The sequence below is a fragment of the Hemicordylus capensis genome, chromosome 2 (genome assembly GCF_027244095.1).
Source record: "Hemicordylus capensis ecotype Gifberg chromosome 2, rHemCap1.1.pri, whole genome shotgun sequence".
Lineage (NCBI taxonomy): Eukaryota > Metazoa > Chordata > Lepidosauria > Squamata > Cordylidae > Hemicordylus > Hemicordylus capensis.
In genome coordinates, this window is record NC_069658.1 from 183,511,830 (window position 1) to 183,523,820 (window position 11,991).

Sequence of the window (11,991 nt, forward strand, 5' to 3'; positions counted from 1 at the left end):
GAGTTTATGCTTTCAAGATGGCCAATGGAATTCCTTTTGCCACAGAAAACGATAGCAAAGGATTGTATGGTACGAGCAGATCTGAATACAAAGTAGTGTGGACAAAGTGGTTTAACTTTAGGCTGGAACACATCAGAGAACGCAGGGGAGAGATGCCTCCGTCCTTCCTCTTTGGCATGGATCATCTCATATCAATCCATCCATCCACACTACCATTCTTGCTGCAAGCACCTTTTATTGCTCTCTGGCCCAGTTTACTGCCCCATCGGCTCCAAGCCAGAGGGGTCAGGTATTAGGCTTAGCACTTTCCGTCAATACTACAGCATGATCCTACCCACCCCGCCCTTCCTACCTTAGGTGGGGAACAGGAAGGGTGCCAGCAGCAAAAAGTAGAGCAAGAAGATCTCAGGATTGAGGTCAGGAAACTGGCCCCTCACACACAGTCACACACACACACACACACCCCACAGAAAGGAAGAGGATGGGGCGGCTAAACGGCAAAGGAGAGACCTGGTAGGAAGAGCTATAATGGGAGACCTGGTCTGGATCAGTGAGGTGGTTGGCAGACCAGGGCTGTGGACTCAGAAAGAAGGATATTGGGAAGGTTTTGAGAAAATCCAAGAGAAAGAAATTTGAGATTGTAAGGCAACAGGGTATTGCGAGCCTAAAAACCGGGGTTCTATTTTAGGCCTTGGAAGGCCTCCAAAACACCTGTGTTTTAGTTCACACAGTCCACTAACAAAGACCAATTAAAAGAGACAACCATTTCGCTGGTTGTCTCAGTGTCTTTGGCAGTGAATTGCAGGACACTTTGATCATCAATACTTTATCATCGACACTCTCGATTCCTTTGACACTTCCTTGATTTCTCTGGACACTCTTGATTTCTTTGGCTGTGTCACTGTCTCTGTGCTCACTGAAAAATCTGTCGTGTTTGAAAATCTGCAAAAATTGTAAACAATCAGACCAATAAACTGCATTTTATCTACTCCAAACGCTACCTACTTTGTTGTCTCAATCTTAAACAATATGGCTATATATATTAGGACTGGAGGACAGCTGAAAATCTGGATCAAAGGTGCAAGGCTGAAAGGAAGTGGGGGGAAAGAACAGATGGTGCATTAGCTGTACTTTGGAGGAATAGGCTGGAACTGAAAGTAGAGCAGTCACCTTTTCTTCCTGACAGAAAAACTGTACTTTTAACAACTGAACAATGTGAAATTTCCCCCACCACTACATCACCATGTTGGGAAATGTTCAGTTGTTAAATTTCTGCCCATTGTGGGCTGTGTCAAAAGCACAGGAGCCTTGGAAGGAAGAAAAGGAGCCTTATATTCCCAGAGGACCCTTCAATAGTTGAGAGAATCTAACCTGTTTGACTCTGAAGAGACTACAGGGGAGGTTGTGGCCAAAGGAGGAATGGATTATCCTTTCCAATCCTCAGAGAGTGGCAAAGAACATGGGAAGAAATTAAAGTTGGGGGATTAGCACACAACAGCTGTCCCTAGTCCAATTAAAGCCTAGCTCATCCCTGCTTCACACTTCCGGGGAGAGGGGCCGAGGTGGGCCAGGAGGAAGCGACCACAATACAGTACAAGGCAGGGCCCTTTACTAAACAAAAAGGGCTAAACAACACACTTTATCAAAGGTTCCTGAAAAAAATTTCAGTGTTGAAAGATGGGAGGCTATTGACGGGGTTTGAGCTCTCGGGTAAATGCCCAGAACAATGCACTAACGGTTTGAATAAAATCCAGATTTTGCCATGAAAATAAACCATCTCCTACTTTTATATTTACTATTTTTAGCCTACTTTCCAGCAGGCTTATGAGATCACCCAGCATTCCATGCGTGTGTGTGTGTCGTTTTGAGGCACAAGTAGACTACCTTGTGAACCGCCTCACTGATTTGAACCAAATTTGCTACAGGCGTAGGGACACACAGGGGTGGCTCAAGGGTGTCGTTTGTGATGATATCATCCACTCTGATTCAAGGTGGCAGACACATGAACGTTTGAGGTGCACGTGGGAACCAATTTGGACCACATTTGGTATAGTTTTAAGGATAGTGAAAGGCAAGTAGGGAGATTAGTTTACTAGAACAACATGTTTATTATATGTTCAATGCTTATACAATAAATTTGAATATAAATATTTGAAAAAAGGCAAAAGAAACATAACTACCTTAGGAAATACAACAATTTTTAATATTTAATAATGTCACATACCCAATACATGTGCCAACAGATTAAGCCATTTAAATTTGTCAGGGAAATGAAGGAACAGCACCTGCACAGAGCTTACAACTGGTCACCAGACTTTATTTAATTTCATAAATGAGGGAACAAACAAGGCGGAAACGGTGTCAATGCAGGACCTCCTGAACATCAGAAGGGTGCGTTTATTTATAGAGTGCAAAAGAGGTGGTGCAAATGTATAGGGAGAGAGCGTGGAAAGAGCGGATTGGTTCTATTTTGCCGCAGTATGGGAGGAGTGCTTATCAGGGTGCGACCGCCACATTCCAGTATGGTATGCCAGTCCTGGGTGGGGTGTTTACCCTTATCAGCCTACATCTCCCCCTTTTCTGTTTTAACATGGTGATATGCATAATGGGTGCTCACATATCAGGGAGACATTGGTTCCATGGGTGTGAAACATATAATACGCGTGACGGACCCACATGTTGGGGTGTGAAAGAGAAGCCAAGGGCAAAGCTTCAGTAGGTACATAAAAAAGGCAGAGGAAATAACAAAACAGAATAAGGCAAGAATTTGCATTCAGGGCTGCAAACACGGCTGCCAGAAAGTTCTCAGGGGTCTTTTCTTTTTCCTCCTGCTCCAGGAGCACGGTCGCCTGCGCTGCCAGATTCTTCACCATTCCCCAGGTCACTGGCGGGTTGTTCTTCCTGTTGCTGCCTCGTTGTCGGGGCTGTGCCGGGAAGCTCTCCTTCAGGTGGAGACCGAAGTTCGGGATCGGGTTGGACAGACCTTGATGCCACGACATCCTGGGTGGGTCGAACACAGCGGGCAGGTACCCACAACGGGCCTGTTGGGAGATCCACAGCAGCATAACCCCGGCCCCAAGTGATCAGGGGAACAGGACCTTTCCACTGCGGGTCCGGCAGGCGCTTGTAACGCACCAAGGGCCGGGGGGACGGCTCGGTGGTGCGAAAGTGTTTTTGTACGCGGGATAAATAATGAGAATCAGAGAAAATAAGGTTTAAGTGATTAATAGTAAATAGAACATGTGCAAGCAGTTGCTCCCTGTCCGGCAAGGACAGGGGACTTCCTTCAAGTACAGTGAGGACATTATAAACGTACAAGCTGTCAGTGATTAAATTAAAACTAGAGTCTGCAAACACTGTGCAAGCCAGGACTACCGCAGCAAGCTCTGCACGTTGCGGAGATGTTTGTGGGGTAGTATATCGGGCTTTCCATTCACCATCCACCTGCCAAGTCATCACACCTCTGGTAGGTGACCCATCAGTAAAGACAGTGGGCGCCCCTTGGAGGGGGGCTGGGCTTAGGCAAGTGCCGAGTCTAATAGGCAAATGGGGGAGAAGTTGCAACCGTACATCCTTGGGAAGGTGGTATGCAACCTCTCCAGTAAAATCAGCTAACGCGAGTTGCAAGGCTAAGGAAGAACGGAAACCAGACTCCCAGTCACTTTGGGGGATGGGTATGTGGAGTCGAATAGGATCCATGCCAAAAAGGGCCAAGCAACGATCGCGCCCTTTGCGGAGGATCAAAGCTAGCATAGCCAATTGAGTCAAGACAGTGGTTTTTGGCGTATGTGCAAGGTGGAGCCACTCCAAGATATGCACCTCCGACGAGGAGACTTGAGCGATTGCTCCGGTGAACTGAGGTCGGGTTGCTACGATTAGAAGTGCAGGGGGCATATTTTCTATTGCACGATCTACCCAACGCTCTTTTAGGGCGATATTCACCTTCTTAATCACTTCTAACTGAGGCTGAGATAATGTAATGAGGTCAGCCGGTTGTCGGCCTTGCTTAAGAGCCTCAAAAAGCGGGTGGAGGTCATTAGTTGTCAATTTATAGTATGGCCGTGCCCAATTAAGGGTCCCTAAGATTTGTTGTAAGTGTACATAAGTCAGCTTTGGTGGCAAAATAATTTCGGGTAGTTGGGGCATGGCGTAGGCGCTCATCAAACGGTGGCCAAGATACAAAAAGGGCTCGGAGAGCTGGATTTTTTCAGGTGCAATTATTAACCCAAACTCTCTCAGGGACTGAGTTAGAATAGGTAACCAATTAAGAGGTAATCTAGGCCCCGATACCAAGATATCATCCATGTAATGAATAACTAGGAGGGTCGGATAACGCTTACGAAACTCCGATAATGCTTGATGCACGTAAAGCTGACACAGCACAGGGCTGTTCAACATGCCCTGGGGCAATACAGACCAATGATACCTTTGTGTGGGCTGGGCATTATTCAGAACTGGTACCGTGAAAGCAAACTTTTTCTTATCTTGAGGCTGAAGGGGAATAGTGTAAAAACAGTCTTTCAAATCTACGATGGCGACCTGGTAACCTGCAGGTATTAAGTTAGGATTAGGTAGTCCACATTGCAAGGGGCCCATGGGTTCAATAATTTTATTTACTTCCCTCAAATCATGTAAGAGTCGCCATTTCCCTGATTTTTTCTTTATCACAAAAACAGGGGTATTGTAGGGGCTAGAGGAAAATTCCAAGTGTCCAGCTTGCACCTGCTCCTTTACCAGGTGCAGCAGAGCCTCTAATTTGTCTTTTGGCAAAGGCCATTGCTCTACCCAAATGGGTTCTTCAGTTTTCCAGGTGAGGGCCAATGCTCGGTGCGGGGAAGCTACTCCCGCATGTTGATCCGAGTTCCCAGCTGTTGCAGGAGGTCGCGTCCCCATAGGTTAAAAGGGAGCGGTATTATGACTGGTTGAAAGTGAGCTATAACTGGACCGGCTTGACTTGCTCTCACCGCCAACCACTCAGTGCTCTGGCTAGAAGATTGTTCCCCACCCACTCCCCAAATAGAGGGGGCGGGCTCCTTAGGCCACTGAGACGGCCATTCCTTTACCGTAATGACCGACACATCCGCCCCAGTGTCCAACAACCCTTCGAGGCAGTGCCCATGAATCCAAAACTTACGAGTTGGCTTTCCACTGGCAATGTTCGTCTGGACCAGCGCAACCTGTGGGGATAACATAGAGGCCTTAGGCCCCACTGGGGTGAGGTTCCGTACGCTTAGGCAATGAGCCCACGAATCTCCCTGCTTAAGGGTCAGGGGCATGTGCCCCCAAACCTGAAGCATGATAGATGTCTGGGGAATGTAGTCAAGCAATTCCGGGACCACAAAAATCCCTTGAGGGCTCGCTGCTTGCGTTGGTAAAATAAGCAGTGGCTCAGGACCCTCAAAGGGAGTCGCTGGCAATGTGGGAACAAGTATAACTTCCCCTGGGAACACTGAGGTGGCATTCTTTTGAAGCACAAGCGCGACAGCACATCCGGGTGTCGGCAATGATTCCTCTTTCTTTATTCCGGGGCCCGAGGAAGGCCCGCTCCCCGGTTTCCCGGGGAGGTCTCTGTTCCTACAGGGTTAGTACGGCATTGGTTAGCCCAATGGTAGCCCTTGCTACATCTGGGACACTTCTTCGAGGGGCGACCAGCATTCTTCTGGTTCGATCCAGATTTATGTGCTCCTCCGCCTGGCGCTCGGCACGCAGCACGGAAGTGGCCAGGCTTCTGGCAGTTGTAGCAGTTCCCCGTGGGCTTATTGGATTGTTTCAAAGCCATAGCTAACAGGCCCATATCGTACGATTTTGAGCCGATTTCAGCACAAGCCTGAATCATGTCCGCCAGGGAATAAGTCTGACGGTGGATAACTCCCTGCAAGGCCTTTTTGCTGTCCGCGTTGGCATTCTCAAATGCCAATTTTTGCAGCAGCTCTCCCTGAGCCTCAACATTGTCCAACTGCCGAGTGATCGCAACCTTCAAACGGTCCACAAAGCTTGTGTATGGCTCTGAGGGTCCTTGCTTGATCACTGCAAAGGAGCGAGCCGGGGTGCCAGCCGAGGGCACCCTGCGGAGCGCTCGGAGGACACACATTCCAACCGCCTTAATGTGTCCATCAGGCAACTGGCATTGCATGGCCAGAGGCTCGAACTGCCCAGAACCATAAACCTGCTCTGCTGTAATCTGCGCTGTGGCGCCCAAACGGGCTGCCTGCTGGTATTCGCTATCCCACACCACATACTGTGAAGGCGTTAAAATCATACGAAACAACGCCTTCCAGTCGTGCGGGGTCATGAGGTATCCATTGTTAAGACCTTCCAAAATGCCCTGGACAAAGGTAGACTGGAGTCCTGAGTCCTTCACGGCTCGATTTAACTCCCGGAGGACCGAATACGGAAGTGGTTCCCAGTCCACGTGGGCGTTTCCTTGGCCGTCTACCGGACCTCGCATCACTGGGAACAGAGCTGGGTTCTCTCCAGCCCATTCTTCCCCATCTACCAGGATTTGTCCGGACTTTTTGGCATGATGGAGTCCCTCCACAACAACCCCTCGAAAGCCCAGCTTCTCCTTAAGAGCCCTGGAGTTCGGGGGCCCCGAGGCCGTCGGCGTGACGGCGGGCAGCAACACAGGGTATGGAGGGGGTGCGGCATCCACAACTTCAGATTTCAGGAGCACAGGCTCCCCACCGAAGAAAGCCGCGACTGCTTCCAGCACCTTTCTGCTGAGCAGGAGGTGCTGGATCGGAGCTCGTGGCTCCGCCTGCAGCTCGGTCCCTATCTTTCTCCAATGTTCTGCTTTCAATGTCCCTTTGTACGGATACCAAGGGCATTGACAATCGACCTCCCGTAAGAGATCAGCGAGATCATGCACAGGCACCACCTCCCCGGAATGTTGCCGGATAATTTTTTGCAATTCTTCCGCATGCTGTTTCTGATCAACAGAAAGACTAGAGCCCATACTTACGAGGGAGCCGAAGCTGAGTGCACTAAGAAGACTGTTCCAGTCGCGTAAGCAGGGTGCTGAGGGATCTGGATCACGTCGGGGTCACCAGATGAGGGAACAAACAAGGCGGAAACGGTGTCAATGCAGGACCTCCTGAACATCAGAAGGGTGCGTTTATTTATAGAGTGCAAAAGAGGTGGTGCAAATGTATAGGGAGAGAGCGTGGAAAGAGCGGATTGGTTCTATTTTGCCGCAGTATGGGAGGAGTGCTTATCAGGGTGCGACCGCCACATTCCAGTATGGTATGCCAGTCCTGGGTGGGGTGTTTACCCTTATCAGCCTACACATAAAGAACCATGTATTACTTTCAATAAGTGGTTAGCCTGACAAGTTTAAATATTCCCACCAGTTTGCTATCTACACTTAGGAACCTAGGAAGCTGCCTTACACCAAGTCAGAAGATTGGTCTACCTAGCTCAGGATTGCCTACACAGACTGGCCAAGTTGCAGGCAGGAGCCTCTCTCAGCCCTGTTTAGGAGATGCCAAGGAGGAGAACTTGAATCTTCTCCATGCAAGCATGAAGAAGGTGCTCTACCCAGAGCACCCCCATCCCCTAAGGGGAATATTTTGCAGTGCTTCCACATGTAGTCTCCCTTTTAAATGCAAACCAGGGCAGACCCTGCTTAGCAATGGGGACAATTCATGCTTGTTACCACAAGACCAGCTCTCCCCACCCCAATCCACTCCTTTCCAGTGCCCAGTTATCATTAACCTTGCAATTACCAAGACATACGCCATACAGGTTAAGGAAACTGAATTCTGGTGAAGCTGAGAAAAACGAATAAATCAGATGGAATTGAAGTCTTTAACACAGTGTGCAGTTCTTGAGCAACCATTCTCCAACACTGTCCTTTCCCCCATCATCAGTTCAGCCATGTGTTCCACCACAGCACCGACAGTTGCCGTCACCACTTCCATCTATTTTAAAAGCCACAATTCTGGCAACATCTTCATTAGGATTAACCAAACTGCCACAAAATCTTAAGCAAGGTTTTGACTTCTCAATCAGACTGGACGTAAAGCAAAGCAAGGGAGTGGGGAGGTAACAGTTGGTCACAGTATATTAACCCCTCGTCAGCAGCTTTTAGCAGACCTAAGATAAAGTTCATGAGAAATGAAGCAGATCCATGTTGACCAACTTCAGTAGGGGTTAGGCACAACAGAGCTTAGGCAGCATCAGGGTCAGCACCAGGTTGCAGGGGGCCCTAGACCAAAGCCCTCTGCTGGGACCTTCAGTGGCATGCTGTGCTCTCATCTTCCATGGGTCTCCCATGGCACTGCCCCCCCCGCCCCCTGTTGCAATAGTGGCCAGCCATCTGGGGAAGCAGACAGATGCTCTTTTTGTGCCATCTCTCTAGTTTCAGGTAGGAGTGCTGAAGGCAGAGTGCCCACTGCCATTGCTGCCTAGTACTCTTCCCCATTGGTCATGACGTGCCAGGATGGTGTGGAGCAGTGGCAGAAGTGGATGCTCCTCTCAACGGAATGCTCTTCTCATTGGTGGCATAATTTTCAGTGTTGCATCTCCTGCTTCCCCTGCTATCCAGTATCACCTGGTAAGCCACACCCCATGGAAAGGCTTCCTGGGCAATGGTGGGCAGCAGTGGCAGCAGGAGATGCCCCATGGGTTGGCAGGGTGGACCTTCTAAAGGCCAGAGGTCTGTGGGCCCATGCCCAATCCCTGATGCTGTCTGTGGGCTACAGCCAGGGCTCTTGTGATGAAGAGCAGACAATTAAAGCAGTTCCCCTATGTGATAAGACTGCTGGTGGGAATGGTTTATACATTTTTCTGGGATCTACTCTCAGTAGAGAGATTGCTCTGATCCCACTTTAGGAACACACCGCTGCTTCAAGGTAGGCTGCCACCAGTTGAAGAATGATCTAGATTCACCCACCAAACTCAGAAATGGCTCCAACAATCCTAGAACTGTCTGGCTTGAGACTTATTGGCATCATACAGTCAAGAGTCCACAGAACCCAGCTCTAGATAAACTATATATTATTCTAAAAACATAGAATTCAGTAGCACTATGACTTTGCAAGGCATATTTATTTATTTATTTATTATTTATTAGAAACATTTAATATACCGCCCACTCCAGAGACTCCGGGCAGTGTACAAAAACATGTAAATAAGGCAACATTAAGGATTGCATTGTAAATTAAAAACTAAAGTAGCTAACAGAAAGCAAATAAAGTAAACTACAGGGCAAAAGCCTGACAAAAAAGAAAAGTCTTCATTAGAGATTTGAAGATCAGTAAGGAAGGGGCTAGACAAATCTGAAGGGGAAGAGAGTTCCAAAGAAGTGGGGCAGCAACTGAAAAGGCCCTTTTGTGGGTCCTAGAACTGTTACGTTGCAAGTAATATGTTGCAAGTAATCCTCCAGAACCAAAAAAACCAGACTGAATCTACCTTTATGAAATGCATTAAGAACAAATAAGAACTGCAAGGAAATTGGGGGATAAGGAAATAATGACACTGGGGGAAACAGTGGGCGGGGGGGACAATAACTAACTAGCTAATACTGGGCTTTACCTTAAGTCACCAGTTAGGCCAGGTCTGTACAACATCTCCCTTTGGACCCAAGTTAGCAAGCGAGAAGTGGTGGCAGTTGCTAGACCTTTGACTCCAATATTTATAGGAAGTAAAGATGGGAAAGGCTTCCTCACTCATCCAGGGAGAGACAGATCCCATAAGAAAACTCAGCTTATCTGTGATGTAACCATGATCACAGACCAATCTGAGTTGAGGATTTTCCCTCCAAACTGGAGGTTCTTCCTTCTTAATGGGCTTTTACTTACATAGCTAAAGGTGGGTCTCTTTTGAGCTGGTGTACCTATTGTGAAAATGGGACTAAGACTGTACCTTGATGGCTGAGCCCATTCAGTTACAACAGGCAAAGGCCTGCACTGAGAAATGTCCCCATTCAGAACTCTGAGCTAAGGAGGTCTAAATGTTGCCACACCACATCCTTAGAAAATATATCTAGTAGTTACTCTGTTCTATTCCCAGTGTTAAACTGAAGCATGTAGGCATTAAAAAAATAAATAAATACAGATATCTGTGATGTGTATGTACTCTGGAGAACACTGCATGTAAACAGAGGAACTTGTTTGAAATGGGAGGGACATTATTTCCTGACACTTGACGATGGGACTTGATTTTTTTTAGGGTTAAATCCCTTCAGCTACTTGAAAACCTGGCTTCTGTTTGGCTTCTATTGACTCTTTATCTAGTGCAATACCTAGAATTAATCTCTAACTTTACTATAAAGATCACCAGCTTTCTTATTCTGTTCTGTGCCTTAAAGAAGCATGTGTGCTTTAGTTAGGACTGGGGATGGTGCAGAGCACCAGCAAGATTTTATATTTTATAACGAAGGGGGAGCAGCCATTGTCACCTGGGGTGCAGTCTGGGATCATGTCTAGCCCCCAGAGCTCTTCCAGACAGGGTGGTTTATAGCGGGAGTCACCATGGAGTGTCCACACTTACCATTCATCTTCTTGCTTTTCTTCCCACCTTGTTCCACCCATGTGTGAAAGGAGCCTTTCACATGGGAATACTATGGGTTTCACCCCCTCCTTCCCCTTTTCCTGCCCACCACTATCTATTCTCCTTTGAGTTCCCACTCATTTCCCCACCCATTGCTGCACAGAACTCTTGAGTTTCCCTCTCCATTTACATCTTGATGGGCACAGGCATGCAACCTGTAGTTTATTTATTTATTGTTAATTTTATATATGGTACCACCTTTCATTAAAACAATCCCAAGGCGGTTTACAGCAAAATTTAAAAACAAGATTGTAAAAAAGACACAAATAAAATATTAAGCTAAAAGTATATAACAAATCTGATTAAAAATTGGAAACAAAAGCATAAAAGCAATACAGAGTACAAAGAGCAGCATAGGTTACAACCACCAGCAGCCACTAGCGGCTTACATGATGTTCAGCGTTATGGAGCCCTAACACTGCACCCTGGGACGGCTGCGGACGTCTACGGCAGCCCTGGTGCTATATTCTGAAGCAGCAGTTTTGAAAGCAGAGGCTCTGCAGATTTCCCCATTGTCACAAATGGGGAAAACTGCAGAACCACTCATTCTTTCAGAGCAGCATCAGGGCTGCCTTAGAAGTCTGCAGCAGCTTGCAGCATTATGGTTCTGCAAGACTGAGCACAATGCATTATTAATTAATTAATTAACTGACTGACTGACTGACTTATTACACATCTATACCGCCCCATCCAAAGGCTCTGGGTGGTGCACAACACATAAAATACTACAACAAACAGCAATTAACAGTTCAGAGCATTTAAAACCAATTAAAAATACTTAAAAGCCATTTAAAAACCTTGGAAGGCCAGGCCAAACAAGTAAGTCTTTAGGGCTCTTGTGAAAGCCAGCAATAAGCCCAGACTACAGATCTCTACCGGGAGTACTTTCCATAGTCCAGGAGCAGCTTCAGAGAAGGCCTGGGTCCGAGTCACCACCAGACGTGCCAGTGGTAATTGGAGACGGACCTCTCTGAATGACCTCAAAGTTCAATGTGAATCATACAGAAGAAGGCGTTCCCTATGGTTACCCAGGCATAAGCTGATTAGTGCTTTACAGGTAAAAAAAAGCACTTTGTATTTTGCCCGGAAACATATTGGCAGCCAATGCAACTGTTTGAGAACAGGCATAATATAGTCTCTCCGGGTTACCTCTGAGACGAGTCTGGTGGCTGCATTTTGAACTAACTGAAGTACAAAGGCAGCCCCACGTATTATTTATTTATTTATTTATTACATTTATAAACCGCCCCATCCAGAGGCTCTGGGCAGTGTACAACAACTTTTTAAAAAGACATAAAACCCACAATTCAAACACAATGCTAAAATCAATATAAAAACAATTCAAAAACAATTAAAACTATTTAAAACCAATTAACATACTTTTAAAAACAACAACACTTTACAAGCCTTGGAAGGCCAGGCCAAATAAATAGGCTTTTA